Here is a 7,502-nt window from a genome sequence, read left to right on the forward strand (position 1 = left end):
AGCTGAAGGAAAACTTTGCAGGCAGAGAGTTGTCTGAAAGGAGATTTGGAGCTGGGACAGAAGAATGTAATTCCTCTTTGACTCTTATTCTGTTCAGGAAGAAAGGCAGTTATAAACTATTTCTAAATGAGGAGGTTTGTGTCATACTTTCCTCAGAAAAGAAAAGGACTCCAGTTTGGCTTAAATAGTTCAAGTCAAATAGATAAAAAATATTTATCAAGACTTTGCTACTTGTGTCTTTACAGTGTGCCCTTGCCAGGGTTTATCAATGCCAAGAACATGTTATAATTCTAAAAGAAGGGAGGCAAGGGAGCCCTAATAAATAAGTTACGGGGAAATTTATGCTTCCAGCCACCTGCTACCCAGTCAACTGTGTTAATGCCTGGCAAAATCGAAGTCCCTGTGAGATTTCCTGTCTCCTGAATATTAGTTTCCCCTGTAGTAGGTTGCTACCTCTCTAATGGGTTTCAGGCCACCTGCAGACCTGTCCAGCTGGGTAAATTGCATTGCATTGTAATGAACCTGCTTAAGCAACCAGGAGGAAAGTTGCTACAAAATTATTTCCATAATGGGAAAACAAACCCCTTAATTAAAATATTATGCTCTTAAGTATTAAATATAACAGTTAAAAACCTGAAAACACTTAATAGTTACTCCTTTTTGTCCTATCTTAAATGGTAATGAGTGTAGCTGATGATACCTATTGTGGATCACATTAGCAGCACATACTAAGTTGTGTGATCTGTGTAGTGAGACATATGGGGACATTGCACACATTATCTGGACATGCTGTTTGGATATTTTATTAAAATATATTTTCTAGACACTATTTTATGCACCTGGAGCCTAATGTATTCATAGTTAATAAATTCTAATGGATATATAAATATACAAAGAAGGCAAGGTCAGCAAGAAGGTAGTTGTGCCCCATAAATAGCACACTGGAGTTTTTAATCTACGGGATGACAAATTTCACCCTCCTTTCATTTTCACCCTCTCCATACTAAAATTACTCTAAATGGGAAAAGTAGCAGAGAAATCCAATGGATATGTGTCTCATGGAAACATCAAGGAAGAATGGAAAGGATAATAACATAGTTTTTCACACTGCCTTGTGACTTGTCACAGAAAATACTGCCACAGGAAAATCCAGATAAAAAAGAAGGAAGCTTTTCCAGCATGGCAAAGGTGATAGACAGGGACAGACACCTCTAATCAGAACAGCTGAGAAGGTGATGTCCTTTCTGGAAAACCCCACCTTGTATTTTTCTATCACAATTTTATTATTGCAGATCTCTCTTTTAATATGCATATTACAAAATGAAACGGTCCTCATCTTGTATAGTAATAAACTGACCTGCTATCACCAGGTAGACACTGGGCACTGTGAGTGTGACCACTACAGTTTCTGAATTTCTCCCCGAGTACCACACCCCATAGGCAGGGTCCCTGCAGAGTCCGTAAGGTGGTGTCCATTTGTCTGCAAATGCTTACTGCAAACTGGTAAGTTTGATTTTCTAAACTGAAGAGGAGGAGAGTTTTTGAGGGGCTGGATCTGGGCATCACTTCTTTTGCATCGTGATGCCTGAGTGGGGCTGGGATGCTCACCTGCTCCTCTGGCTCTCCTAGCAGCCAAGATTATGGGGTGACTTTGGGTAGCAGAGATGGCTTGTGAGTAGAAAGGGTGTTATATTTGCAAAGAGGAAGCTACTTGGCCACTTTTTTTCATAAGGAAGTGAGAAGAAAGGTGGAAGTATGAACTCTCCAGACCCTTACATATGGCAAAATCACTTTATGACCATGATAAATACCTGCCTCCTCTATGTGGTATGTCACTGCATCAGACCTTCGCTTTTGAATTTGGCTCTGGTTGAGTAAATATTGTGGTTTTGTCTGGGCTCGCCATCCTTTTAGCTTCTCTTGAGCTTCTAAATGAACCTCTGTACTGAGGCATTGCTCCCTGAGCACACTCCTGAATGCCAGAATGAAACAGTCAGCAGTTAATGACAGCAATTACAGACAAAATCCGTGCCAATTTTGGCTTTGAAAGTTAAAATGTAGGAGCTTTTACTACCATTTCTGAACCTCTGCTCCTGTTGTGATCTTTCTACAGTTACATGAAATGTGGTTAATTAACCTGCCATCACCCTCTTTCCTTGAGTCCACAGTCACACCATCTACTTGGTATGCTGAAGTTTTTCAGTGATTGTGAGAAACTGAGAAAATGATTCGAGCTAATTAAGAGAAAACAGTGTAAGGTCAATATGACCTGGAGAGAGAAAAGAAAAACAAATTGTAAAACTTAATTGGGCCCCTACAAAGAGGTAAAACAAGTTACCTCCCTTTTACCTTGTGTAGGATTTATAGTGAGAGAATTTTGTTTAGTTAGCTAGATAATAGCACCTTTCTTAAAATTTATAGATAACAAGCAAACATCTGCTGAATGTCTGATTTAACAATATTATGCTTATAGATAACATTCTTGTTAAGAAATAATGTTTATACTCATGTACCTAACAATGTGTAATGTTTATACTTATGTATAATGAATATTCATGTAGTAGCTGGAAATAAATGTAGAACAACTGTCTTCTTTGGGTGTGACAGGCGTTGGGAGTTGTTGAACCCCTTCCCTGATCACCCAGCGCTGATTTTGCTTTTATCATATAATAAATTCTGATTGGAAATTGCCCGATTGGGTTTCTATTTCTCACAAAACTTGGTGACTTCGCCCGACGTGATACCCTTTGTGTTCTGGGAGATACTTAGCGCCTGAGATAGGAGCGCGCCCGCTGTTTTTCAGCGGCCTATTCACAGGCCTAATATTTCAACAAGGGCCAAGGGTAACGCATGCATATGATAAAAGCAAGGAATTAAAAAGCTCCTGGAGTGCTGCAGCAAAAAGCCCATAATTCTTGTGCACGAAGACCCGAGTGAGAAAAACGGACTGTGAGTATCACTTCGGGGGGGCGGATAAAGAGGTCGGAGTGAATGAGTGAATGAGACGCAGCGTAGCTGTGAATCAAGAGTGGAGTCCTTCTAACCTCGTTTCTGTCTCGCCGCGAGGAGAGCAGCGGGTGAAGGGATGAAGCGGAAGAATTGATGAGGGGACCTCTGGGGTCGGTGAGAGTTTTTCAGGAAGGACCGCTGAGTCAGTGAAAAATCCTAAAAGGGATCCCAGAGGATCGGTGGGAAGGTAGGAAACTTTAGAAGGGACCTCAGGAATATGGGGCAGGGAATTAGTAAATTCAGTTGCCCCAGGAAGGAAAGGAGCAAGCAGGCATTGCCGGATATACCCTGAGACAGTCCTCTAGGGGTGGTACCTATTGGGTTAGTTAGCAGCTGCGGGAAAGTTTTGTGTTTTGTGTTCCGGGAGATAGGGAACACGGGTTCCTGAAAAGTTTGCTTAAAAGACTTGGGCCCTCGGAATAGTCGGAAAGTCACTTTTCAGGAGGCGAACGGGCAGTTCGCCATCCCAGGTCAGAACCAGTCAGCCTAGGGCTGTTTGGTTTGGAGGGGACGCCCTCCGGTGCTCTGACACTGTGGAAGAGCCGGTGGGGCTCTGGAGTCAGTGTGACTCGGTAAATAGCTGAGAGGTTACGTTAACAGCGTCGTAACCCCAAGGTAACAAATTCGAATCTCAGTTGTGTGACAGTGGTTTGTTTTTGTTTTGCAAGCATGGGTTGTGTGGATTCAAAATTTAAGATCCCTGAAGAATCCCCCCTAAGTCTGGTTTTAAAACATTGGAAGACTTTAACTGGTTCTGAAACAACTTTAAAGAAGGAAGAACTGTGTAGGCTGTCTATAAATACCTGGCCGTTGTTTGGACAAATGAGAGGAGTAGCATGGCCAGAATTTGGACCGTTTGAACTGAACGCAGTGTTTCAATTAATCTCGCTTTTACATGTAGAACAGAGGTGGCGGGAAATTTGATACGCAGAGTTGTTTTTATTCCTATTAACACGCCCTGGATTGGGGGTGGAAGATAAGAGAAACGAGAGCTCAGAAAGGGCAGAAAGATCAGAAGTAGAATTAGAAAAAGAGGGAAAAGATCGAGTTAAAACTACCCCCGTCTCACGAGTTTTATTTAAAAACATGGAGAATGGTGATGTAAATGTGTTAATATCACCGGATGGGAGAGAAAATAGCCCGGGAGCTGCAGGAGGAGCGGCCCCGGGACCGGCTCCTGCTGAGCCGGCAGGAGCCATTGGCGGACCCCCTGGTGTGGATATGGCTGCACCGGGAGGGATTAGGCAAATTAAGGCCTCTGGAGAAGTTAGCTCGGGTCCAGCGGGAGCAAGTCCTGTCGTTTTGGCTGGAGTACGCACAGAGGTGCAGGTGAAATCAGCTTTTGTTGAAGCTGCTTGCAGCGCGGCAGAGCAGAGCGAGAGTTATGCAGATGCGGCGGAGCTGGCTAGCCCAGAGATAACATCTAGTTTAGTTGCAACAGGAGTAATAGCAGGAGAAACTTCTGGCCCCACAGGGGCAATGGTTGCGGAAGCTGCCCTGCCTGTTCCAGTGAGCGGGGAAGCAGTCTGTAGCTCTGCAGCAGCTAGTAGCTTTGCCGGGGCAGATAAAGTTGTCATAGCAACAGCAGAAGTGAGCTCGGGAGTAGAGGAACAAGTAACAGCTGAAGTTGATAGTTGTATCGGTAACGGAGTAGTGAAGGCTGAAAATTCAGCTTTTAGAAAGATTGCTTTTGATGTAGTAACATCAGAGAAAGTTATTATAGATGCGGCATCTGTTGTAGAAACAAGAGAAATTTTAGAAGTCACAGCGAAAGCACCGCCAGAATTGGCCAGTGCAAACGCAGAAGGCGTAGGAGTCGCTGATCTAGACAGTGACAGTGAAGCGAAGGCGTCGGCCCCAGGGGGGGTGACGGCCCCAAATGTAGAGGTGTTTGTGAGAGCGAGTAGCCCAGCACCACAGATGGGTGCTCAGGCAGTTGATTTAATCGGTGGCGATAGCAATACGAGAGTTGTAAGAACGGAGTTGCATGCCCCGAGTGCAAGACAGACCCTAAAGTTTACGGCGGACTGTGCTGTTGTAGAAACAAAGACAAGAGAAATGAGTTGGGTCAAAATGTGTGAAACCAGGCAAAAAGCAAATGAGTTGCCCAGACTTTTCGAACAGATTGAAAGATGTTGTTAGAAAATATATTGATATTGATTTAGAATCAGACTTGGGAAAGAGACACCTGGTATACCTGTTTGTGGGACAGCCCACAAACGATATAAAGAGGAAATTATTAGAGATAGCTTGGGCAGTATATCAGAACAGAGAGCAGAAAGCTAGTACGGTGGGCGGAGAGGCGCTTATAGGAACAGCCATTGCCGCGGCAACGGAACTCCCGGCTCAGAGAGCAGGGGAGGCTTCTGGAATGGCCGTTACCACGGCGACGGAACTGGCTGGCGCCGTGAAGAAAAAAAGTGTTACCTGTGTGTGATACAGTGAGAATGCGTGTGACAGGAAAAGATCCGGGGACAGAGAAAGCGAAATTAGAGCAGAGAGCGATCCCGAAGTTTAAAACTGTGGCGAGCACAATAAAGCGGAGACAGGAAAAGCTAGTCCTAGTTGTTGCTCTGACTAGTGAAGAAGTTTTAGTTCCTGCTAGTGTGGTCCAGGCAGAGACGGCAGATGCGAGTGCCGGGGCAGCGTTAACCACGCGCACAGAAAGAATGGGTCCAACTGCGGGACAGGCAAAATCTGGGTTTGATACAGGAGCTGCTGCCGCCTTTGCAGACAGAGCGGGGGCCGCAGCGGGGGCAAAGGCAAATTATTTCCTGGCTGTGGCCAGCACGAGCGGAGCAACTCATAACACCTTAGCGGCTGCGAGCAAGAGATCGGCTGGGGTGCAGAGGCTGCAAGAGAGCCTAGAATGGTGTCTGTGGCTGGAGTCCCAGCCCAACCTAACACAGGACCCTCTGGCTGCGCCACTGGGGGCGAAGACGGAGTTGTTGCTTCCACTCCAGCCCCCCCAAACCTGCATAATCCGTGCCCTCCCATCAGGCCGAAAGGGGGGAGGGGAAAACAAAATCAGTGTAAATTCCCGGCGAACACAAAAACTAAAACCCGCCGGTGCAAAATATGCCATAAGATGATAAGGTGATGCTTTGAAAACTGTGGGAGCTAAGTCTAAGGGAAAAGAAACTACCTACTAACCCTTGCATCCTCTGTCTTTTAAAACTGCCACAGGCTCACAACCTGTGAAAGAACATTTCTACCCTAACTCAGTAAGGGGGGAATACTGATTTGTCTTAAATATAGACTAACAATGTGTCAGAAGTTAGCTGTTCACAGACAGTTTGTTCCAGCAACCAGACCTGAAGCTGTACCACTAAAATTCAAGCTGAGAAGTCATGAGAACAACTTTTATGCAGAAGTAGACAAATGTCTCAACTGCAAATGAAAAACAGCACCATTAGATTTCAAGATACATAAAATAAACCCTGGGGATTGGGTCCTAATAAAGAGATGGAAAGAAACTTCTTTAACCCCATTTTGGGAAGATCCCTTCCAGGTACTGCTCACGACAGAGACCGCAGTGCATACAGCAGAACGAGGGTGAGCACACACGACCAGAGTGAAAGGACCTGTTGCTTCACCACCCCTGAAAGAGTGGACTGTGTCATCAACGCCTGGGGACCTACGACTTAAACTCCAAAAAAGACCTTTATGAATTCATCACCTGAATGGAGAAGACATATCGAAGGCTGGAATGAGTTATCCCCAGAACAAAGAGACTTAAAGGCCCGAGAGGTATTTCCTGAAAGTTTCTGTATAAAACCTAGCCAAAGATCTTGGTTTCAGTTAGTCCCAGGACAAATTCTTAGGAGACAGCGGTTTGTTTCCTGGAAAGAAGGAGCCATACCCTGGCAGAGTGGGGGGTCAGGTGCATATTTTACTAATCGCTTAGTTAACCCCATCCTTGTGTTAGCTTGTGACCTTGAAAAAGAAGACATATACATTGCCCTGAGTGTCGTGACACGCAGGGAGATCCACCCCAATTAGAGTCAGTACAGATAAATAAGCTGTTTTGTGGGTGGGAATTGTTATTACCAGTAAATTGGGAAATATTTGAAACTGACTGGTATGCAGCATTAAGGTACAGTATGATGAAATTTTCTGGAGAAACAGCCCAAATTGACTGCCCGCTGGATGACTTTAACTTTATAGACCCCATGTAAAGAATGTCACAATGGCTAACAATTTATATATTGATTAATTAGTGGGAATAATAATTCTGTTGACAGAATCCGTTGTTGTGAGATAAAGTGAACCTTCACCTGGAAACGAAAAACTGGGCCTTAATTAAATTAGAAAACCTAAAAGGGGCAAGACCAGGTTAACCTCTGAACCTGCCACTGACAGCCAGCCACGGGATGCAACCCCGTTCGGGCATGGGCCGTGGAGGCTTAAGTTATGCTGGACCCTTTTGGATACTCTGCTGCTTTTGGGCTCACGTCCTGTCTGACAAGTGTACAAAATGCTACTAAACTACA

The sequence above is a fragment of the Chiroxiphia lanceolata genome, chromosome 1, assembly GCF_009829145.1.
Source record: "Chiroxiphia lanceolata isolate bChiLan1 chromosome 1, bChiLan1.pri, whole genome shotgun sequence".
NCBI classification, from domain to species: Eukaryota; Metazoa; Chordata; class Aves; order Passeriformes; family Pipridae; genus Chiroxiphia; species Chiroxiphia lanceolata.